General features: G+C 40.5%; 2 long non-coding RNA genes across 2 annotated transcripts in view; one reads left to right on the forward strand and one right to left on the reverse strand.

Moving 5' to 3' along the window:
* The window catches only part of LOC129435006 (uncharacterized), a 34,557-nt gene that overhangs the window by 7,423 nt on the left and 1,274 nt on the right, over positions 1 to 25,860 (reverse strand). The window lies entirely within an intron of this gene.
* Positions 10,280 to 21,278, forward strand: LOC129434993 (uncharacterized). Its single transcript, XR_012373027.1, has 2 exons — positions 10,280 to 11,967; positions 13,561 to 21,278. It is a non-coding gene; the product is annotated as an uncharacterized lncRNA (long non-coding RNA).

A 25,860-nucleotide genomic window follows, 5' to 3' on the forward strand; every position in this document is an offset into this window, starting at 1 on the left:
ACCTGCTGGGACGGATTGGCAATCTGTGCGTTCTGGAAAAGTCCAGAACGGCCGTTCAACTGAGGGCCGTCGCAAAAAAAATCTAATAACGCAATATGAACAGCCAACAGCAAGGGCACTAATACGATCACTTATATGCTGCTACGTGTAAAAAAAAGTAGAAGAAGAGGAGTCGGCCTACAAGCCGTGATTGGTCCGCGGATTTCCGGAATTTGCAAGCCTGAATTCGCGAGCCTGAGCATCCACAGCCTGGTCATGATGAGGGACAGACAGAGTTAACTTCACATCAGCACCTGTAAGTGCCAGTAGTAGCAGGACAAGTGACATTATAATATAAAATACACAATATAATAACAAATAAAATTCACGTGAAAATTAATGTAATGCGCAGCTACTGTTAGAGAGAGACGTTTGTGTGAGTGTGTGTGTGTGTGCGTGCGTGCGTGTGAGAGAGGCGCGGGCGGGATTGAACAGTGGAAACGTAAAAACAATACATTCTCCGTCATTTTGTTCATATGGGACATCATTCCAACTGCAAAATGTTTGCTTATATTTGTATATAGTCGCAATAAAACAAAACATTGTGCCTTTGTCAAACTGTAACCTACAACTGTCATCTAACCAAAATCACACACCAAAGCAAAAAAAATGTATCCAACCCCAGTTTTTCCCCTACCATTATATAAGGGGGGCGCCCCACCCTCCTAACGGCTCGACCCGCCCCCCTTGAAGGTCAAGTAAATTTGATTTGATTTTCTTTATAGCGCCAGATAACAATGTTATTTTATGAAACAAACTAAATAGCCCTCAAGTAATATGTTATTTATCTTATTTCTACGATGGCATGTCTTTTTTGTCTGTGTTTGCGCGTTTAAAATGATCCAATTGAGTGCGCACATTTATATTTTACTGTTCGGCTTTATTCACTGCACTTGCGCTCTGTCATGTTGCGTGCAGCGCACGCCTCATAACTGAGAAGGTGACGGTGTTTTCAAAGTCCGTTCCTCCATATAGGTTTTTTTTTTTTGCATAAACATCAACAGTCACGGATGTTACTGACAGAGAAGATGAAAGTTTAGCATTAGTTTTAATTATCTCTGCACCCAGCGCAACGTATTGAGACACGCGCGCGATGCAGCGGAGGCTCGCGTTGCGGACCAAGCGCCAACTTTTAACCGGAGAGAGCTAAAAAGCTGATGGATTTGCGAATGCACGGGACGCAGTCTGAGCGCATACATGCACACTTTGGGAAAGATAAAACAATTGCATGGAAGTGACTGAAGAGATCTAAAGTGCATGCACACTCTCTGGGCTAGAGTGGAGAGAAATTCAGCGCATACCTGAATGCACACGTCCCAGTTTTGTCCGAAATCAAAGGAAACCCACAAGAGGAGAGGTTCGCGCATCATTTTAATGTAGGCTACTTTGTGCAAAAATAATGCCCTCTCGACATTTGCCATTTAAAGTCTTAAATAACTTTTAACAGAAACCATGACCAAGCTGTTGTTAATAAATATTTAAAGTTTGTCTAGGGTTTTTTTGTTTATCTTTTTAGTCTTTTTAGTTTAATTTTTAGTTATCTTCTACACCGTGCTCCACTGTTAATATATTAATTTCAAGTTAATCTATTTATGCCTTTCTAGCATGTTTTTATGCACCTAAATATATGATATAATCTATACTAATATTAACAGCTAAATAATGTAGTCTTAACTTGGGTGGTCAGTAGAGGTCGACCGATTTATCGGCCGGCCGATTAATTGGCCGATTTTTGGCATATTTTAAAAGATCGGCTTTGGCCGATTTTGCTGCAAAATTAGGCCGATTAATAGGCAGGCGCATCTGCGGGCACCTAAGCGCTGTTGTAGAACTCGTGACGCTGCCTCTTGCTGCAAGCAGATTGCTCCCGTCTCGTGTGTGTACAGCCATGCCTTGTTCACAAACAGCTTTACTAAATGATGGCGGGATTGCGCGAATTAAGCAGCCAGTACAACAGCACGACGGGCTTATGTCTCGCGGTGCACTGTCTGTGCAAAGATTAGGCTCATTTCATGTGATTAATGAGTGATGATGAGTTTTGTTTGCGTGACAGAGAGAGAAGAGCCGCGCGCGCACGCTTTCTGTCTCCCTGCTTTTATTACTCAAAACAAAACTGACTCGATGACGAAAGGTCGGAAGATCAAATCATATCCACCGAGGAAATATTTTTCGTGTCGTTACAGTAACACTTTGTTTACAGTTTTGCGCTGCTCAGCCTGGATAACAACACAGCGCATCCGATTTGCGAACTGACTTCTTTGAACGGATTCGTTTGAATGAACGGTTGAAACAAAAGATCTGTCCCAACACTAAACTCACAAGACGTCACTGTCAGCACAATCAGTCACTTATAGCGCCTCAGAAATGAGAATGTAAATGTGTTTAGAAAGATTTGCCCTAAATAACAGTCTCAACTAAAAAACAGACATTTACAATGTTAACTTTATGATGAATAAATATTTTATCAGGTCTACCAAATAAGGATTTTATCCTACAAAGCATAAAAAAGCCATGGTAAAAAACTGATCAAAGATGATGACACTGTGTAAGGTAATATCTGTGTCTGATAAATGCATGGTGCAGAGGAGGTTGTAAAACTCTTCAGAAAAAACTGTCATATTTTTTTAAATACTTTGACTTAAATAGTGACATTTTTACATTTAAAATATCTGCTAATGATGAGAACATTTTGATTATTATGTACATATAGAAAATCGGCCAAACATATCGGCCATCGGCTGCCCTGATTTCTAAAAATCGGCATCGGCCAGAGAAAAAGCATATCGGTTGACCTCTAGTGGTCAGTCTGCATTTGAAAGTCAATCTGCATCTAATCTAGCTAAATCGAGTACAATTACTCGCCTTACTCAAATTTAAGTCATTTTAGGATGCCAAAGTCAAGTTTAATCATATAAAATTTATTTTACCAGCAACAAAATTGTGGCCAGTGAAAATGCTGAGTGGCTAGCTTTGGAAAAACAACTAGCCCCTTTGGCTGGTGAGCAAAAAAGTTATTGTCAAGCCCTGTACGCGACATGCAATAAAACTCACATTTGAAATAAAAAAGCTCATAACAAACAAGACATGATGAGAAAAGCAACAGCAGTAAGGCTTCAATGTAAATTAGGGCTGTTGAAACAAATTTCAGTAATCATAATATAATTCAAATATTTAAAAAAATAATACTAATCGAATGTTAAAACTACTATTCGAATGGATTTAAAAATATTTTTTATGTGTTCACTATCTAACGCATTTATGCTGTTAAATACCGCTAGCTACCTCGACCCGCATTTCCATCGGCTAATTCATTTGAAACAAGACCAGCAGCAGGAGGTACGTGAGAAAGAGAAAGCGGAGCTGATAGCGATTGCGGAGGAAGGTTATGAGGAAGACGAGAACGGAGCAGCCAAGGTGAAGAGGACAGTGTCAGGAGAAAACCGCTCTCAGTCGGGACGACCGTTTTGGGAATGTCTTTAATGCTAATTTGTTTGGATAAGTTTGTCTTTTCGACCAGTGACAAAATACTTGTTCAAGATCACACTTCCTTTAAGGTGTGTTTAAATGAAAAAAGAATAGTGAAATTGGAGGCCAGGGGATGTGTGTGCTGTGTGTAAGTATTGCATAACTAATGATGCGATCTACGCAGCCCTCATACGTGAACAAAGAGAACTGCGTTGATAATGAAATTTTTCATTAAAGTTGACAACTGTGTTAATTTTATGTCTAAGCTTAGTCATTAATTAGCAAGAAAAGATATCACCTGTTATTAAATAATTACATGTTTATTAGTAATACTGCAATGTCTTCTAGTGGACATAATTTAAAAAAAGTCAACTATACGAGCTCATAGTGGCATTGGCAATAAATAAGCCCGTTTTTACAACGTGTGTAGATGGGTATAGTAAATATTAATATGTCAAATTTGAGCATTAAATAATCGATTATAAATCAAATATTTAAAAAAATAATGAATGAAATTCGAATGGGATAATAGAGGAAGATTGACAGCCCTAATGTAAATGTATGATTTTGTCAGACAATTATAAATCGAGTCTATATATCAGGATTTCAGCAGAGTTAAAGGAATAGCTGGTTGGATTAAACACAATCTTGCACCCAGCGCAATTGACTTTGTCAGTGACGCATGTATCATTCATATTTTACACCGGCGCACAGCTCCCTCCACAGACGCATGTCGGCAAACTAGGGAATGAACTTGCGCTCCCTGGGCGGTTCAGCGCAAAAAAGGAGGCGTGTTCCGGCGCAAACCATCCCTGATGCTATTTTGCCGTTTCAAAAAACAATTGCGCCACTGACCAAAAAAAACTAGTCTTAAAGTCAGTGGCGCGTTGCGCGTGGTTCATTATGTTATTTCAAGGGCGCATGCTTGACCATAATGTATAGCGTGCACAACGCGCACACAATTTGATTATCTAATCTACACAGATGCAACAGTTATTTTTGCAAATCATAAATTGTTACAATAAAAAATATTAACACATGAGATAAGGGAAATCATTGTAGCATTGTGGTGATAGTTTTTATTTTTTGTGTGGCTGCGTTAAAAAATTATCATGCAAATAACGATTAAAATATTTTCATAAGTTTGTTGTGTGGCTGTACTACGTTTATTTTATGTAAATAATAATTAAAATGTTTTCATAAGAAACCTTAATGTATGTGAAGTTGATTTGTAAGTGTACTTTGGGGTTGGACCTTGCTTGCGTTTCTTGGCTTTCAGTGGTGAGGGTGGACGCAGCGATGTCCTCTGCTGGCATCAGGTCCTGTGTAGAGGCAGATACACCTCCCATTACACGGCGTGCCCGATTTATGCTGGTAAGCTTGGGATTCCCCCGTCTCCTGACATCATTGTAGCGCGTGCGGCGCAACGGCCTAGAATGCCAGCTGATGAGACAATTGCGGCTATTTTTTCTCACGCCTGTTTAACCGACGCTGATTTGGGCGGGTTTCTCCCATCCCCATACAAAACAACTTCTCTGTCTTTGACTGCTCTTACAAGAACGTGGGTCTCCTCGGCTGTGAACCACTCCTGACGTGCGCCTGGTAAATCCGTCATAATAATAGCAACCCGACATGGAACTTGCGCCCTTGCGTTTAAAGGGAATGTTGGATAGCCTTCTTATTGGTTTATTTGACGTTACGCCCAAACCACACCTATGAATAATGAACCTACTTCAGACCAACCCCTTATTGATTTGCGCCTAGCGCAAGACTTATTTGTTTCAGATCGTTAAAATAGGGCCCAAGGTGTTACTGGGTCAAGTTTACTCACTACTTTATAGTCTACTCGTTTATGTCTGACAAAAGAACAGATAATTAAGAAACAGAACGGAACTTCTTTCCAACACATGCATCATTTAAAATTTGTTTATCATATAAATGTATTAACTACCATTGACAAACAATGAATGAGCAATATATTTATGTATACACCCGACCAACCCCCACCCCCCAAGCTGTAAACCTAGGGGAAACACTGTAAAAACAGTCTGTGGGTGGACATTCATCGTATTGCATTGGTTTTCATTTCTTTCATTGACTTTATTGTATATGAGAGGATATGAGCACACATTTTCTGCTAGAATGGAGACTAAGATATTGAATTAAACGGGAAAATATCAGGCATGCATTGCTACCACTCTAAACTGTTAATATACAAGAAAGTGGGCTAAATAATTGACCAAATATTAGTTTAACCAAAAAATTCTAGCTTGCACTTTCTGTCTGTCTTCCATCAGAGTGCATTTTTCCTTGTCTTTCATATTTGTGTTTATTGTGGAATTGGCAAAGACCTGGTGGTTGTTTGTGAAAGCTTTACAGACAAAATTAATAGGGCCTAGCCATTTTCATTATTTCACAGCCTTATTATACATCAAAGTGTAATATGAGATTGACAAAATATGAAATAACCTTGCCTGATAGTCTGACAGTATTGTGGCATAGTATCAGGACATTCTTCTGTTGCGCACGGCTAGGGGCCAATGGCCAGATAGTGGGCCTATTTGGGAGAAAGTCCAGGGCTGTTTTTTAGCCCCAGTCTGTCCCTGGCTGTTTGACTGAAATATTGCCATATACTTTGAAAGTGTAAACACGTTGCTCAATATGTGCGTGCATCCATAGCTAAGAAAGTTTGGTGGTCCAAATGGAAAACGCGAATGCCTATAAAACTGCTTGCCATTGTATTTAGGGAGCTTCAAATAGCGTTTAGGCTAACCGTATGCATACGGCAGCTGTTACGAACACTGGTCATTGTATTAAAAAATGCTGACGTTGTTCTGTGATTCCGTGGTATTTGTAGGAGTTTTATTCAGCGGAATTTTCGTCAGCAAAAAAATTAAGAAATTCGACGCTAAGCACTTAGTTCCGAGCAGTTCCCACATGACTTTTATGTGACCGGAGAACTTATTTTGTAAGTTTTGTCAACATTTCCGTTCACTGGGAGCGCAAAGATAGATGCACTCTAGAGCTGCAACTAACGACTATTTTTTCTGTCGACTTATCTAGCGATTATTTTTCCGATTAGTCGACTACTCTAACGATAATTTTTTATTATTAATATAATGTTATTTTTTTGATTAGCTATTTATTCTGTTGGATAATCTGTTTTTCTACTCTCTGTCTGATCTGACAGTCATTGTTTCTTTTATTGTATTTTAACACAACTGAATGCTATTTTCACATATTATCTGTTCTGTTGTCAGACATAAAGACTATTAAAATAGTGACTAAACATGACCCAATAACCTTGTGTTTAATCCAACCAGCTGTTACTTTAACTACTAAAGTACTATTCGGACGGGATTAGTTTTACATAGGGAGGTGGGGTAAAGCAAGTTTTATCAGAGCTTCTCAGTGATTTTAGTTAGGGATGCACCGATGTAGTGGAAGATTTTTATTATGCTTTATTTTTCATCCTTTTTCATTTTTTAATAACAATCATAAGCTCACAAATTGTGATTCATATGGAGATCATGTTTTTCTGCTAACGTACAGAAATATGCTCTTTCTGTCTTTTCAGCAAGTACAATGTCCAAGGACTTAAACATCATGTACCAGCATGTACTGTCCTATATGACAAGATGTTTAACTGTTTATGTTCTTAATCACTGACAAACTGAAGGTTATCTTCTAGATGACGTAGAAACGGATGATTGTACGTGTTTCAGCATCTTACTATAAATGTGTGTTCAACCTTGTAATCGGGGCTATTGGGTTTAGACTTCTAGTTCTAGCAACAGGGAGTGAGAGCTTATTCTGCAGAATATATAAAATTCAGACAAATAAAATTCTGTTGACAGTGTGTCTGTGTGATCCTTGACTTTCACTCTTCGTGAGGATTATTTGATGCGGCTAAAATTCCACGACAATAATGGCAACGAGGATACGGATTCCAAAGCTGGGGACTCCAGAAGGTTTGGGAGAGACCGACTGATCACCCCTGAGACAAGAGGTCTCGGGCTCCGTACCCCAGGCCTAAGGGAAGGGAGAGTCTCAACCATTTCTGGAGTCAAAGCTGACGGAATCCTGGAAAGAACCGTTGTGGTGGCATCTGAATAGATAATATGGTAAGCGTTTTTCGTTCGTGACCATGGGTCAGGGTAATTCGAAAGAGAGTGAAAGTCAATGGATCTGGAAAATGGTGTGTATACTCGAGTGATCAAATCAAAGGGCACGGGGGCGATGGAAAGTGTAAAAATCTGGGAGAAAAGGTATGATTTTCCTCCTAAAAGGTAGCCTGACGTTGTCATACTCAATTCTAGTCAGAATTTGAGTCTGATACCTCTCCATTGAGCTATAATTATGAGGCGTGTCTCAACCGAAAAATGCCTCTGCACTCAATTGGATAGACCTACGACCAATCAGAGCAACGGAGTGTATGTTGAAATTACGTCTTTGCAGCCTGACCGAACTGCTAGTTATTTCGCTACGACACTAACATTGTGATTATACTAAGTCTGAGTTAGCGAATGTACATCAACACCTACTATGTTTACAACATTTCGTTTATATCACAACATGAAGTATTTACTAAGTCATAGAGTATGACTATCTCTTACCATTTGTATGTTAGGTGAACTTCATCCACGACGATACCCTACGTTGGCTTGAAAATATTGGAGCCTAGCATGTCCCTCCACTTATTAGACAACCACGATTCCGGGCTTCCGAAAAGAAGCTGGCAACGACCGCTAATTATATCCATCTCGTCGTGCACGCAGAGTTGCCTCGCCATGATAAGGTTGCCCATTTCAGTTGCGTCCAACCTTTGCCGAATCCCATAAGGACGGCAAAAACATCAACAAATGCCCTGCTCGCGTTTCTCTGTTCCTCTTTTAAAATCAATGCTCTGTCGATATCTTTTAGAACAGACTCAATGTCAGAATCCACACATCTGAACTCTACAGCGGCAGCCATTCAACACACGCGCTCTTTGGTGACGTGGTTCATTACGTTACTGTTGTTTATCTGTCAATCATCGTATAAAGCCCGCCCTCACAATTTGATTCATCGGCCTGTTTTGATATTCTCATAGTAGCTCCTCAACGGTGAATCCCCAGACCGATCTTCCCCGTATTTCAAATCGTGGTGGGCGGGGCTAAGATCGGCTGGCACCCAGGCTACCTAAAAGGAACACTGAGTGTAAAAGCACTCACTTTATTAAGGGAAAAAATCATTGCGGATGGCAGAGAAATGAGAGCACAGAGTAAGATAAAGACCAAGGACAAACTGACTCAGACTAAGTCAGAGCTAAACATTAAGCAAATGTTTTCCTACATCAGATTCATTACATTACCTAACTTTCTGTTTTTTCCTCCTCAATATGCACCTGCACGTACCCCACCTGGGGTAGATTTCTCTTATACAAAGGTACCTCTTCTAGACGATGATCTCCAACCCCCTCCAAGAAGACTCCCACAACCACCTGTACAAGAAGCATTACCAAGAATACAAACTGCACCCCCGCCAGCACAAGAACTACCACCTGAGCTAACTCACCAATCCTCCTCGACAACACTTTGGAAGGGGAAGAGGAGGAAGTTCATATAAAAAACATCAACACAGGAGAGGTAACATCCTGGGAATCCTACCTAAAGCAAATGTTCCTCGGGGACTTCAACCTGAAATTCCAATGAAGGTAAAGCAAACCTGCATCGGATGGGAATCAGGAAAGCTGAGTGAGGTCATTACACATTTTCTACATGCTGAATGCCTGCATGACGAAGAAAAACGAAAGAAGCAGAGAAAGGCCGATCAACAACTAGGGCTGCACGATATATCGAAAATGTATCGCCATCGCGATAACTGTGTAAGCGATATGCATATCGCAGGGAGCTGCGATAACTTGCAGTTATTTTACGTGTCTATCATTTGTGTGTTGCATTGTCCAAATTACACCGATCAGAAGGTGGTTCCCACAAACTTACTTTACTTGAACGGCTCTCTCAAGTATATTAACAACTGCCCACGTATATTTAGCATCAAATTTTGTCTTTTTTTGTCCGTAATAATGACATTATGCGTGCGAGCACGCCGTGTCTTTTCTGATGAGTTTGCTGTGCGTTCGCGTGCTTTCTGTTTCTCAATGAATTAGGTGCGACGCAAAGCTCAGTGTCACATTGTATCCTTCCATGTTCCTGAACTTGATCATAGTTGTATCCATTAGAGGTCTTCACGGAAGGACACGAGTTTATATTTTGAAAGGTCAGTCGGGTCCGACTCGGTCCCATTTTAATTACTTCAGGACGGTACCGGGTCTGTTTAAACCCAAGTCGATCAGAGACGGCCATGAAGCGTCAGCCCTAACGCACTATAGCGCATGTGCAGTCTCAAGCGTGCCTCCGGTTTCTATGGCGATGAAAACTTACTCTTGTTTAAGTGACGGCCACGCGGTGCACTTTCTTTCTCCCATGTTTATAGTATTATTATCAATGAACCGTCTTTTTATATCTAAAATGTTTGCTACAAAGATGGTAGCAAATAACCAATGTTAAGCCCATTGTACTGAATGAGCAGCTCAAACTGTCAAACATCACGTCATGCTGAATCTACATACTTTACATAGAGTATACTTTTGAATCTAAAATAATGACGGATTAAGCTCTTTTAATCTGCAACAGAGGAATAGAAAGAGAGGCACTTTTACTGCTTCTACACAAACCTATCAACTTTATAATCCATAGGCCTGCATTGTCTATCATTAATATACTATACATTTTATTGTATAAAGTTAGTCTTTCTACACCTCTCACAATGTTAATAAATCCCTTTAAAGGGGGTCATATTCACAAGTTCATTCAGCTTTGTTCATGTCAAAGAGAAAGGAAAGAGAGTTTGGAGTGGTTGGATTTATGAAATTAATATAAATGAAGAGTTTGGTTCCAAAACGCAATAAATCCATTTTGACAAATTTTGGTAAAAACGTGTTTTCTATACCAAAAAAGTGACAAGATGAAAACAACTATTTTCTGTTACAAACTTTCACACAGCATCTTTAGGTTATAAAAACATAAAAAATTCAAATCCATAAGTTGATTTTCAAAGATTTATTATAAAAACGGATTATTTTTTCCACAAAATGCAATAAATCCATGACAAGTAGCCTATATAAATGTGCATTCATCTTTGCCATGTTATATTCATTTAGTTGACTAGTTGTACACACTAATTAAAAATATAAACATTAATGTTATTAATCAAAACACTTACTTTGTCATATTAAGAACCCTGTCATTGCGGTTACTTGACGTCTTCGCTTAACGTCTTTCACAGCGATCAGCTGTAAAATGTTTCTGGTCCTGCTCGATTTTCGTTGACTTTGAGTAAAATTATGGAAAGTTTTACATAAGATCCTCTGGGGTCAATGTGTTAGCATGAGAAGCTTGATGCTGTCGGGAGAACAAGCACCCGTCTCCCGAGTGCCTCTCAGGGAAATTATTAGATGTTGGCTTACGTTTCTTTCCCGTCACAGAAAACCATCACAGGTTTATATCAATGCAATTAAAGTATTATTTTGTTTTGTTTGTTGATCACAAAGTACAAAGTAGATGAGGAAAACTAGGACTCCATGTACTCCGCCAGCTGTTACGAACATGTTTGTTTACATTGCGTGAATGGTGCGCTGTGGGATTTATTGCGTTCTGTAAAAAAGGAGGAGTGGCGTTTATCGCATTTTGGGAAAAAAGGGAGAAAAGATGACAGAATAACACGGCGGATATTGGATTTTGCGTAAAATTAAGAAATTACTTTTAACTACTGACCTGATATAATACTGATTTTGGCAGTAACTCATTTTTTTCAAAAATGGCGTTTATCTCGTTTTGGAACCAAACTCTTCAAATATTCAATAAATCAAAGTACTGCGTTATGGTCACACATTACTAGTTTTTTGTCACATGTATAGCATAGTTTAATTACATCTTAAGAATATGCATTACCTCTTTATTTCATTGCATATCTAAAAGCTAATATAAAAGCAAATAAAAAAATAATTTCTCTAAGTAAGACATATCGCAAGGCATATCGCCATCGCACCCACCAACAGAACTATCGCATATCGCATATTTTCTCATTATCGTGCAGCCCTATCAACAACTATCTTCAGCTTTTGTAAAGATAGGCGAATGGGGCCAGCAACGGCGTAATCAGCACAGTTTCCCTTCACAAGGACAATGTTTCCAGGAGAACTGGCAGCAGAAAGAACGAGAGAAGAGGAGAGCAAAGCAGCGGCGGGAAAATAAGAAAGAAAAAGTTTGCTGGTATTGCGGACACTTGAAAAACCAATGTTTCCAATTCCTGAAATGTCAAGAGACACCGGAATCCCAAACGGCGCGGGAACCTTTGCGGGGTGTAAAGAAAAAGGGGACTGAAGCCAGGAGGGGGAAAGAGAGAATCAGACGGAAGGGGGTAAGTCCAATCTTGTTTTTTCTGCGGTTCGAATGCCATATTATCTGCTTGCTAATTCTGTTTTTTCTGATGTGTGTGATAGGGAAAGGAATGCTCTATGCAATGAAGAACTTGCTTTGCTTGATGTTGATCGAGAGGCATACTCTAAATTTCCTCTCTAAGAAATAATGGTTGAGGGACAGGCATTGTTGTTTATGGTAGACTCTGGTGCAACTAACTCTGTCATACGCAAAGATGAATTCCCATTTGTCACCTTGAGTGGGCAGTTTAACTCATCTATGAGTGCTACGGGGCATATAGTGAGGGAAGAATTTACTGCTCCACTCTGTTGTATGCATGACGGTAATGAGTTTATGCATATGTTCCTTTTATCTGATGCGTGTCCGGTAAACCTCATGGGGAGGGATTTGATGTGTAAAATGAATGCTAGCATCTTATGTAACAACCAAGGCCTGAATATTTCTTGTTGGGATCCCAGAATGTCGTCTATGTGTGTGTCTCTGTTATATGTGTATGAATGGGCCTTTCAGAGTGAAGAGTTGCATGCTGAAGGGAAGATAAGATTGCCACAAGCCAGCGAGGTCATTCCAGCTGATAACATGCATTGCACAGCTCATGTTGTTGACACAACAGAGAGAGAGTGGGAAGAGAAATGGTTCGCTGTAAAAACAGAAGGTTTGACTATAACCCAAATATATGCTGGAATGACTCATGGTGTGTGGCACTCGTTAAATTGACAGAAAAGCAAGAACAACTTTTTGATGTTGAAAATTCGGTACCCCATGTTTCCATTGCAAAAAATAACAGTCAGCCATGGGAAAAAGCAGGTGATTTGCAAAGGCCTGTAGTGAGGCTGTAGATTGGGAAATGTTGTCAGATAACGTGCAGTTCTCAGAGCAGATAACAGCACACAGAAGTTGTGTTTCTTTTTTCATTGCTGAGAGAGAGAGAGAGTTATACAGAAAGCTGTTTCTGCAGATTCAAATTTACAAAACATTTTGCAAGCACACATGACGTGTGCTAGTATTGATTTACAGCAACAAGTTCTTGACAAAGTACCTGATTACCTGTGGGCTAAAGATAAATATGATGTGGGTTTGATTAAAGGGTGTGAATCAGTAGTTATCACCCCAAAGAGTGATTACAGACCATGTAAACCCCAAATAACCTCTGAAAAGGGAGGCGCTTCAGGCCACCATTTCAGGCCTTATTGGAAAGAGGGATAATTGTTCCCTGCCCACACTCACCTGTAAGATCACCCATTTTTCCTGAACAAAAGGTCAGAGAAGCAGGTCAGCCCACAGAGTGGAGGTTTGTTCAAGATCTGCAAGCAGTAAATACTGCGGTACAAGCAAGGGCACCTAATGTGCCAAACCCTTACACAATTCTCTCACAGATACCAGCTGACAGCCAGTGGTTTTCAGTGTAGTGGATATTTCGAATGCATTTTTCAGTGTTCCTGTCCATCCTGATAGCCAGTTTTGATTTGCTTTTACATTTGAGGGGTATAGCGAGAGCCCCACGATTTACAACCCAGAATTGCATTGTTCATTACAGACACTTGTGTTGGATGACGATGTTGCTTTATTGCAGTACGTGGATGACCTCTTGGTGGCGGCACCGACTCAGCAATCGTGCACAGACAACACCATACGGCTGCTCACTCATCTAGCTGAGGAGGGCCACAATGTCAACCCCAAGAAGGTACAGTGCTCTGTCCAGAAAGTAACCTTTCTAGGACATGAAATTACATCAATGAATAAGTCTCTCTCTCCAAATAGAATAGAGGTGATAGCTAACATACCAAAACCCATTACAAAGAAACAAGTGATGTCATTTTTGTAAGACATCTTATTGCAGGACTTTTATGGCTAACTATTCTGAGATGCAAGAACCATTGCATGACATGATTTATGAGAAACCTTTAGCACCATCAGAGAAGGTAGAATGGACAGAGAAGGCTGAAAGGGCATTTGTGGAACTAAAACAGACATTACAGCAGGCACCCACTTTGGGGCTGCCATATCCAAAAAAAGCCTTTTATTCAAACTGTGGATGAAAGAAATGGCTGTATGACATCTGTTTTGTTGCAAGAACATGGTGACCAGTTGCATATTTTTCAGGTCACCTTGATGCGGTGGCCAGAGGCCTACCAGGATGTCTCAGGGCAGTGTGGCAGCTGCGGAAAAAGCTGTACAATCCAGCAGTGAGTTTGTGGGATACGCACAGCTGCGTCTGTTGGTTTCCTCATTCTGTGTCTTATATACTGCTTGAACAGCGCACATCTCACTTGTCTGCAGCAAGGTGGCTGCGTTATTCCTGTGCATTGTTACAAATGTCTAATGTCACAGATGAAAGATGTACAGTTCTGAACCCGGCGACATTGTTACCTACACCTAATGAAGGTACACCACATTGTTGTTTGTCTGCCCTACGGGAAGTATGTACACCAAGGCCTGACTCACCGACACACCCATACCTTAATGCACCCTCACATATTTTGTGGATGGTTCCTCTTCCAGAGATGACAGAGGCATGAATAGGATGGGGTGGGCAGTTGTGTCTGACTTTGAAGTAGTGAAATCCGGATGCTTACCACCTCACAAATCTGCAAAGGTGGCTGAATTGCATGCACTAACACAAGCTTGTCAACTTGCTACTAATCAATCTATAACCATTTACATTGACTGCTGGTTTTACTGACAGCTGCTCTCCTAAAGAAAATTTTACTCCTTTCTCAAATAGCTGTGTGCATATGCAAAGCGCACACCAAGGAACAGGACGTGATATCCAGAGGCAATGCACGCGCTGACGCAGCGGCAAAACAAGCGTTTCACATGACTACTAATGTAGATTTTTCTCTTACACAGATTTCCCAGGAAAAGGAAGCTGAAACAGCACAGGAGTCACTAATAAGCATGCAAACATTTCTCTCCCAACAGAAATAGCTCTATGGAAATCGTGTGGAGCTACCAAGACTCCTGAAGGGATTTGGATGGGTCCAAATCAAAAACCTTGTTTACCTAAACACTTTTATTCCCATTTTGCCAGGTTGACACATGGTTTAGACCACGTGTCCAAAGGAGGAATGCTGACAGCCATGGCACAAAATTGGTTCACAAAGGGTTTTTCTCCTGTAGCACAGAGACACTGTGAAAACTGTCATATATGTCTGGGTAATAATGTTGCAAGAGGGGTAAAAACTGCACCTGTGGGGCATCCCATTCCTGAGGGACCATTCACACATGTAATGATGGATTACATTGAATTGACACCAGCAGATGGTAAACATTATTGTTTGGTGATGACAGACATGTTTTCGAAGTGGACCGAAGCCACGCCCACCAAACATGCAGACAGTGCTGGGGTGACAAAAATGCTGTTGAAAGACATTATTCCCAGATGGGGATTCCCAAAAAAAAATTTCCAGTGATAATGGAGCACCCTTCACTGCTCAGGTGGTGAAAGATGTGGGTAAATTTTTGCAAATAAATTTGACCAATCACTGCGCCTACCACCCACAAAGTGGGAGTGCAGTGGAAAAAGAGAATGGCACCACCAAGGCAAAACTAAGCAAAATGTGTGAAGAAACAAAATTGAATTGGGTTCAGTGCTTACCACTGGTACTCATGTACATGAGAATGAGGGTCAGAGACCGAACAAAATTGTCCCCTTTTGAAATAATTTTTGGAAGACCCCCACATATGGGGTGGGAACCACACAGGGCGACAGGTGATACCCTTCAAAATGAAAATGAAATGTTGCTGTATTGTATTTCTATGTCTTCCATTTTTCAAAATATCTCAAAACAGGTTAAAGCAGCACTACCACACCCCGCAGAGGGACCTTTGCACAACATCAAACCAGAAGATTTCGTGTTGGTGAAAAACCTGAGGAGGAAATCCTGGAAGGCTAGACGGTGGGAGGGGCCATTTCAGGTTCTGCTGACGACCCACACCGCCGTGAAGGTCGCGGAACGTGCCACCTGGGTGCACGTTGCCCATTGCTGGAGGGTTGGTCCTGGACTGCAAGGTGTGAACCAAAGGGAGGATGACTCCAGTATTCTAGGGGTGGTTTGGACACGCGCACAACATTTTTAATAATAGCTTGGCACAACTGCACCGTGTGGTCCTACCAAACCCGAACCTACAAAGGAAATTAATCAACAAGGGCTCACGACTCCAACTCTAACTGTGCTCCAGGGCTCACGACCCCAACTCTAACTGTGCTCAACATCTTCACTACAATTAAAAAAAACCCTATGTAACGATGAGAGTCATGAAGCCATGAATAAATCATAAAAAGGGAGGAGTGTAGTGGAAGATTTGTATTATGCTTTTATTTTCATATTATTATGTTTTATTTTTCATCCTATTTTTCATTTTTAATAACAATCATAAGCTCACAAATTGTGATTCATATGGAGATCATGTTTTGCTGCTAACGTACAGAATTATGCTCTTTCTGTCTTTTCAGCAAGTACAATGTCCAATGACTTAAACATCATGTACCAGCATGTACTGTCCTATATGACAAGATGTTTAACTGTTTATGTTCTTAATCACTGACAAACTGAAGGTTATCTTCTAGATGACGTAGAAAGGGAGGATTGTATGTGTTTCAGCATCTTACTATAAATGTGTGTTCAACCTTGTAATCGGGGCTCTTGGGTTTAGACTTCTAGCACCAGGGAGTGAGAGCCTATTCTGCAGAATATATAAAATTCAGACAAAGAAAATTCTTTCGACAGTGTGTCTGTGTGATCCTTGACTTTCACTCTTAGTGAGGATTATTTGATGCGGCTAAAATTCCACGACACCGATACCACTTTTTCCATCTACGATCCGATTCTGATACCCGAATTCTGAGTATCGGCCGATTCCGATACCTGCCGATCCGATACTACTGTATTTTTCTTGAGCAATTTAAATTACACACAGACACACACACTATATAAATGTGTATAGTGCTTTCTGATAAATCTAGCATAATATAATTATATTATTTATAATTATAATTTTAAAGTAAAAAACAATAATTTAAAATGATTTACAAGTTACAAGAACATTAGTAATTATTAACCATGGCAGTGTTTAGGAGAAAGTAAAATAGGCACCTTTGATCAAATAAGTATGCTAAATATATTTTCCTTAATTGCGCAAAAAGTCACAGTAAAAAAGCTTTAGTGTGAAGATGGTTATTTTGGGAATTATGCGCTTAACTGGACCTTTTATGCACATTTCGGGTGCAGAATTAATGTGCCTAAATCATATTGAGTGCGCAATACTGTGCTTCCTGGATGCAGCATTGATCCTATAGAAGCATCCTCACATGGGAATCCTTGCTCCGCAATGGAAAGTTACGTTCATAACTATTAAAACACAAAGAGATTAGATGCATCGTGTGGTCAGCACATACTGAATTGCATCCATTCAACAGCTTACTGAGACTTTATAAAATCAGATCTTTAATAAAGCCTAACGTTACAGTTATTGTGTGTGTGCGTGTGTTGAATGACGCGTTTTCATCTGTCCGCTTCTCATCAGTGGATTAACTCAGTTTGCAAGTAAGTTACAGTGTTTCTGTGAACATTAATATCTTTAAATGTGAGTTTGTTCCTTCACATGAAGCTATTGAGTGTAAGATGACTTTGATTATAGTGCATAAAAACGTTTATGGTGCGTTTATAATACTTTGACGTTTTAATCGCTTGTCAGTGACAACCATGGGTAATGTGCAGTAATGGAGTTGGATCGGTCCTGTTAGTCCGATATCCGATCCAGCAAAAAAGGCCGGATCGGCCCCAATACCGATCCAGAATATCGGATCGGTGCATCCCTAATTTTAGTCCAGTCCGAATGCTCCATGTCAGTAGATTACGTCGACTTTTACCTTCTGTAAAAAGGTCCGGAGAAATTACCTCAGGTAATACTAAACCAGTGCGAATAAACCAGCTGTAAATATACACATAAATTGGGTCATTTCCTTTTAATTTGTGGGTTTCTTTTAAAGGAACAGTATGTAAAAAATTTATATCAATTAATCATAAAATGGCCCTGATATGTCACAAGACATTAAGAAATTTTTTCATTTCAAATACTTACGTATATCACTGACAACAGTGGTATGGCCAGGATATTGTTATTTAAAAAGTGGAGTTGCAGCCCTCAACTGATTTTTATGTTGTCATTTTGTGTACTGGCCACTAGTTGTTGGATTGCAGTAACAGTTTTAGCCACAAGTTTTGTGAGTGCAATACCAGTTTTGGTCACAATTTTACATACTGTTCCTTTAAATTAGGGATGTTCACATTGACCGTTTAACCGTTAACTGAAGGTAAGAATTTATGACTGATTTACATTATCAGTTAAAATAAACAAATATTTGTTAATACATGGTGCGTGTCGTCATGAGCCGACAGACATTTCGCCACTTTTCTATCTTTAATTTGTGAATGTCCTGTAAATGACACAAATGATTGCTGCCCTGACGGTCTAATAAAGTAATCATTTGTATTAGAAATCATTTGTATGCGTGTTTGGAAGCTGAACGCGCGCATGTTCGCGCAAGATGACGCGGTCCGTCTCTCGCACATCCGGACAGACGTTCGCTGATGGCCTCTGACCCTGAACATACACGTCTTTTTTGCACAAACGGAGAAAGACGACGCAAAACCAAAACTTTCAGAAAAGCGTCCTGCTTTAGAAATGACCACTGTGGTAGATGAAACAGAGACAATCTGCCTTTTGGATATTAATCCTCTGGACAGATCGCGTGCTTTTTAATAAGGTAATGTTGCGTGGATATCTGATATGTATGTATGAATCCTGGTTCTGTTGTTGATCTGTCGCTGCTGTTTGCACGTTCAAATTAAATGTTTTGTTTTTACTAGTTCACAGACAACCGTCAACTGTATTTTTACTCAATGACAATTACATATTAAAATCGTATAAGTTAACGGTAAATGTTCGGTTTAGAAGCTACGGTTGTCGGTCGGGAAAATTAACTGCATCCCTACTTTAAATATAAAAGCGCTTAAAGAAGCATACTTGCATTCTAGGCAGATATACAAGTCACTAGCTGGCAAGTCAGTTCCTGAATTACACGACACAAACCTTTTTTAAAAAAAAGTCAAATTTACTTCTCAGAGGCAAGGAACTGTTTCTGAAACTGACGTTCTCCCAAAACTGAAATTAAACACAGTGTTTCGCGTTTCCCTTGCCTGTTTCATATTGTTTGCACATCTGATATCAAGAAGCAAGGTATTGCGCACATGACGACGAGAGGTGATTTATAAACGTGACATCGCAGACAATTTCGGCGCAAATTAAAAAAAATTGCATTACACAGAGTTACTACAGAAGAACCAGTGTGTGTGGGAAAACACTGCTAACCTTTCATGATACTCTCGAATCAGTCGTCTTCTCTGTCAGTAACAACGCGAGATAAATGTAAATAGCGTGACGCGTCGACGCATTTTTCGCATGTCGACGTATTTTCGTAGTCGACGTAATCGATGACGTTGACGCGTTGTTGCAGCACTAATGCACTCTCTCATCCATGTCTCTCTCAGTGCATCCCTCGCATTTATTATAGGGCCCTAGGGTGTGTGAGGTACAGAAGTGGGGCAATGCGCATGTTATTCAGAATTTTTTTTTTTAAGTTGTTTTTTGATCAGTACTGCTGTTTACATTTTCCTTGTCTTCTTATGAAAGATATTTGCTCTACAAGAGATTAAGTAAAGTGCACTAAAACTTAGACCTAAGCATTAAATAGGTTGTAAATAGTTGGTTACTTTCAAGGAAAAAGTAAAGTGTTCCCCTTGTTATGCTGCTTGGTTGCTGCTACTGTGTGCAATAGTGTAATTATTTTAATATGCTTAGTATTTTCAGCAGCACTGAATTTTCTTACTTGTTCTACCTCACCTGTTTTTACTATTTGTTAAATATAGTTCAATAAATGTTCATTTTTTAAATGAAGAGTTGTAACATTTGGTTTTATCATTGTGTAATTTTTATGATGTAAACTGAATGAGCAAAAGCACTATCGGCTCCAAATTTCGGCTAAAGAAAATCGGCAGCCTGTATCGGGTCATCGGCTAAGGCCAGAGCCGCCGGATTAAATAAATGGACTACACTAGGCAGGCTGCATTTTTTGGGCCCCCCCCCATCGAGGTTATTTATGAATTGAAATCTGAAACTTACCAAAGTTACTAATAAAAGTGAATTCACATTTTACATAGCCTAGTCTTTGCTTACAAATTGGTTGTTTGTATAACAAATTAAGTCATGTGTTGTATATTAACCAGTCTATCAGACAATTTTTTGCTAAATTTATTATTTATACGTCATTACACGGCTCTATTAAATGCTATTAAATTATCCTCACCTTATCCATTGGGAGTGTCATTGTTAAGGCAGTAGTACAAGTAAATAACCAATAGGTGTCAGTAATCCGCGGGAGAGCTTTGCTGCATATTTCTCTTCAAGATTGAGAATCGCAACGAAATCCTCGTCGAGCAACACGTCCACTGAGGTAAATGTCCTCAAAACACTGGTTATTTATGTTTCAGTTATATGAATTATATAATAACAGTTTTTATATTATGTATAACAGTTTTATCTCGAAGTAATGGTAGTGCTAAACTCTAATGTATCGTTTCTGAGGCTGCTAGATTTTTCTTTACGCTATTCACGTTTGTGAAGTGAATTTAAAGCACATATTGCTTGCATTTGACTTAGTTAGCCACTATCCATTGGTTTTGTTATCATGTTTGGTATTTAACGTGATTTTTGTGGGGCTTAAAGAAAAAAATCTTGACCCCGCTAGTTCTGCCATTGCAGTCATGAATTATTATGCAAGGAACTGTAGTTTTTTTTGCCTCGTTATTATACGCAAACATGCCTTATATAACGTAGGGAAATGATCGTTTGTCCTTTATTTATTTATTTTTTGCAGCAACCATGTCTGTGTCCTTAAAAGAACTCTGTCAGGTACAGATTAGAACTATGAACTTGAAAATCAACCATTCTGATGACTGGCGTCCCCATCCGAGTCACCACCTCAGACAACAACAGTCATAAACTCACAAACACAAATACACTCAGTAATGGGCTTAATAAAGAAAGACTTAACTATGATTTTATCTGTGTTAACCTATGATATCAGTTATTGATGTATTTTAAATATTTACGTATTACTAGGCTTATCATACATGCATTGAAGTTTTAAAATGTATCTAATATAATACTGTAATTAAATTGAATGTTTTGGATACCACCATTAAATTATTTTGTGCATGTAAAACACAAGCAGCAATGTTTTTATTGAATTAAATTTTGAATTAAATTGAATGTTTTGCATAACACCATTAAATTATTTTGTGAATGTTAAACACAAGTAAATGTTTTATTTATTGGAGATAAAATGGCTGTTTAATTAATAAAATACTTCTGTTTGTTAGGCACTAACAAGTGAAAATAGTTAGGTTTAAGTACATTTATTAAAACCTGATAGCTGTAATGCTTCTGTGCAGAAGAAAGCCCGTGAGCCACGAAGGTAAGTTTGCGAGCAGATTCATCTCCACTTATTAGACAGCAGTCCGCTCATCGTGTTTTGTATTGCATCACTTAAAGATCGTAAACCTTTAAAATTGAGTTTAGTAAGATGTATACTACAGTCAGCTTTGGTTAACTATTGAAGCATCGTCTTTAAGGCTCAATGTGACCGCAGTATTTGTTGAACACTGCTGGCAGCGGCGACGTTTGTGTCCGTACCATTTTATCAATGAGAGCATAAGTTCGTATCTCTCTGCTCCCGAGCCATAAAGCTCGTCTTTAATTGAAATAATGTTTAATAACTTAAAAAATACGTCGTTTTTTTAATTTCCTGAAAAATAATGGTTTTGGAGATAAGGGGATCCCGCCCGACAGCGGCGAAATTGTAGATGGGACATTTGTAAAAAAAAAAAAAAAAAATTCCCCCTCTGTCTGGGCCCCATCCCGCCAATCGGGCCCTAGGCACGTGCCTAGTTTGCCTTTGGGTTAATCCGGCTCTGGCTAAGGCTAATGGGAAAAAAAAAATCGGCATCGGCACAAAAAAAATCCATATCGATCGATCCCTAATTTTGATCTGTAACTGAATTCAGTCAAAGCAACAAGATGACTGTCTGATGACTCGAATGAGTTAAAGGATTACTCCTCCCAACAAAATGAAAATTGACTGATTATTTACCATCATGTCACCCAAGAAGTAATCTATTACTTTTTCAACAGAACACAATCAGAGTTATATTAAATAATTTCCTGGTTCTTTACATGTATATATTGTATTTATATTTTAACTTTATAATGGCATTAACTGGGATCAATGTTTTTCAAAGCTCAAAAGTATATCCATCCATCATTAAAGTAATGGATATATAACCCAGTGGGTTAATAAGTGTCTTCTGAAGAAAAACACTTTGTGAGAAAAAACGCTTAGGTTACTCACTTAACCCCGGTTCCATGAAATAACGGGAAGGAAGCATTGCGTCAGTTGCTGACAAAGTACAGACCAATGACGTTTGAACCGGAGCGCGGGATGCACACGTCCTTATATATGCGCGGGTCAAGCGTCAAGAGATCATTATTATTCGACTGAAGCACGCAGCCGAATAACACTCGCTGCGTAGGCGTTTGTAGCACGGCAAGAGACGCAATGCCTCGTTTCCGTTATTTCAGGGAACCGGGGTTACGTGAGTAACCTAAGCGTTCCCTTTCAATACGGTTCACTTCACATTGCCTCAGTTGCTGACGCTATGGGGGAACATAATCCCATCACGCTGTGCATACACAGCGTACTGAAGTGCCTTTCCGTAGAGACACTGCGTGTGGCCCTATATCCGGCATATTCACAGCTTAAAAGCAAAAGTATAAGCACCATATAAAATGTTAACGCGCATACGGTGGGGTTTAAAACGCACCGGGAGCACATAACATAGCAAAATACAGCGAGATCACCGAGTGCGCCGCGGGTGTGCGAGATAAGTAAATTCAGAGTCCTGTTGGTGAGCTCGCCGAGCGCACTGTGGTGTACACATAAAACGCATGAGCGTGCATGATTGAGCCGAGAGAACCTGCGCTTGTAGAGCAGGGACGTCTAAGCTGTACAATCTGACAAACGTAGACGGCAAAGACCAGCCGGCCGCGTAGCAGATATTAAATATAGATACCCCTGTAGACCAAGTCCATGAAGAAGCCAAACTCGCACAGAGTGGGCTCTATATAGGACATAGCTCATAGAGGGGCGTGAGCCAGTGCGATGGCTTCAACGATTCATCTAAATAACCACTGTTAGCAACAGGCATACGTAGTGAGTGATCTGCGAAGCTCACGAACAGCCGATCTGACTATAATATGCAGCAGAACGGTTCATAGCGTGGGATTATACAGATACCACAATAGTGTGAACCCAAGTGCGCCCTCGAGCGCATCGGGATGCATATAGGTAGTATTATAGTGCACAGATTGGAGCTTTCCAAGCACGGCGTAAATGTGTATTTACTATAAATTGCACGGGCACAGGTGAACACTTGAGTACATTGTGAATGCATATAGATGAATCAGAGTGTTATAATGCACAGGCCGGCAAGATTCTCGAGCGCGCCGTCATGTGTTCTGATAATAAATTGTGCGCACATGGGTGAACTCTTCAGTGCACCGTGAATGCGTATAGATAAATCAGTGCACAGAACGCGCCGTGAATGTGTACAGATATGATTGATGAACGTAACAGTGGGCACCCAACGCACCGTGAATGTACACAGATGAACAACATTGTATGTGTCACAAAGCATAACACAGCCGTGTATACAGGTGAGCTTTTCCAAGCGCATCTTTAGTGTATACCGAAATGTTATAGCGTGCATATGTGAGCTTCTCTAAGCGCACGGTGCACGCATATAATTAAAAACCATATCATGCATACAGGTGAGCTAACAGGCGCACCTTTAATGCAACAAACCTCAGTGCGCGAAGCAGGGATGTCGAAACTTTAAACTGACAACGTGGACGGCGGGGACCAGCCGGCCATGTCACAAATGTCAAATGAGAAACCTCTAAGACTATGCCCGAGGAGCTAATCCATACATGGAGTAGACTAACCACGAGTGAGCATCATTGTCACGGGAGGTGATAACGTCAACGATCCATAAATAACCTGTATTGACAGGTGCGCTAGTGAGTGATCTGTGACGCAGATGAACAGCTGATCGTCTGATGTACGTCAGACGTATCTGTCATACAGGACCTTGGACAGTTCCAGAGTGCGGTGCCTCAGCTTGTACAGGGGTGAGATCTCAGTCTGGTTCGGTAAATAATGAAACCACCGTAGTTTGCCCGAACGCATTATGACAATGACACGGTCGAGAGTGCTGCAGTGCTAAAATCATCCCCTTAATGGATCGTATGTACAGTACAAGGTGATTGATATGAGACAAACGGGCGTTCCACGCGCCGAAGGCTGATTGCTGTCGTAAAGCGTGTTCAACCCACAGCAGATGCTGGCGAATTCGTAATGATAGCACTTCATGCAGCTGTGTGTAACTTAAAGCATAAGCTTCCCGGCCGTCAGCTCGGGGCGGGACCTTTGCTTAGTCAAACTGAAGTGGTCTTATGAACAGAATGCCACGATATTCAGCTTTCTGGGGCACGTTAGAGGGGTACGTGAGCCGGTCTTAAACGAGATTACCCTTAATATCTCCGAGTATTAAACCGTCATAAACCGCTTGGCTGTAAGCCTTTGAGTGGCCGTCTGGAGAGGGCACGATTCAAACGCTTGGAGCCATGAAAAAGTCTGAGGCTGCCGTCTCTCTAGGATGAGAAAATAACAGCCGTAAGACCATGCTAGTTTGCGCCGTCAGTATCGTAGAGGAGAAACTGAGGTGGGCTGCGAGCGAATTTGGCAGAAAGGTGTTAGAGACACCGTACAGCCGTGGGGTGTCAATACACAGTATAGTAAGCACGGAAATTGCTCTTAGAGGAATTCAATACCGTTCGCCACTATAGTGAGGTCGCATAACCGACAGTATTACACAGTATGTTTTTTGGATAAACAACACATAGAAAACATTTCAGGGCAATCCAGCCGAGGCGCGACTTCTCCCAGACAGTTCGTTCTCTGTCGACGCAGCTGTGCTGCAAAGACCAGAGCTCGGTTGTTCAGGTGCACGAGCCTCAGTAGTGACGGTGACCAGAACGGCTCACAGAGCAGAGCAGTATGTCTAAGTGGTTTAATGTCAGACTGGACCCATCACAGAGAGGAAGTCTGCGGTGAGGCCCGTGGTTTTGCCGTTTATTAAATGGCAGAAAAAACGGGTATATAGGAATGTATTAATATTCTGCGCACTGATATAGGACGGGACTGAATAAAGGGAGGTATTCGGGCCTCAGTATATTATAAACAAATTCGTTCTGCCTCTGATTCCATCTAAACCAGAGAGAAATGACTGGGCAGACGAATAATGAGCTCTCCCGAAGTGAGACAGACTCAGGCCGGTTAAGCTCTTATAATAAGTGTTTTTAGCGCTCCAATAGAGGCGTGTCCGCCTTATCGAGCAGACGAATGAGATCGCGCCACTCCAGGAGGGGAGGGGCATGAAGCTCTGTATAGACGAATAGTGAGCTCTACCGGAGTGAGACAGACTCAGGCCGGTTAAGCTCTTATAGTGAGTGTTCTTAGTGCTCCAAAAGCGGTGTGTCCGCCCTATCGAGCAGACGAATGAGATCGCGTCGCTCCAGAAGGGAAGGGGCATGAAGCTCTGTAATCGTTGAACACTACATTTAGAGACAGCGAGCCGTAAGACCGCGTGCTAACTCTAAGAAGCCGTTAAGAGACCTCACCACTGTGGGGAAA

The sequence above is a fragment of the Misgurnus anguillicaudatus genome, chromosome 13, assembly GCF_027580225.2.
Source record: "Misgurnus anguillicaudatus chromosome 13, ASM2758022v2, whole genome shotgun sequence".
NCBI lineage: Eukaryota > Metazoa > Chordata > Actinopteri > Cypriniformes > Cobitidae > Misgurnus > Misgurnus anguillicaudatus.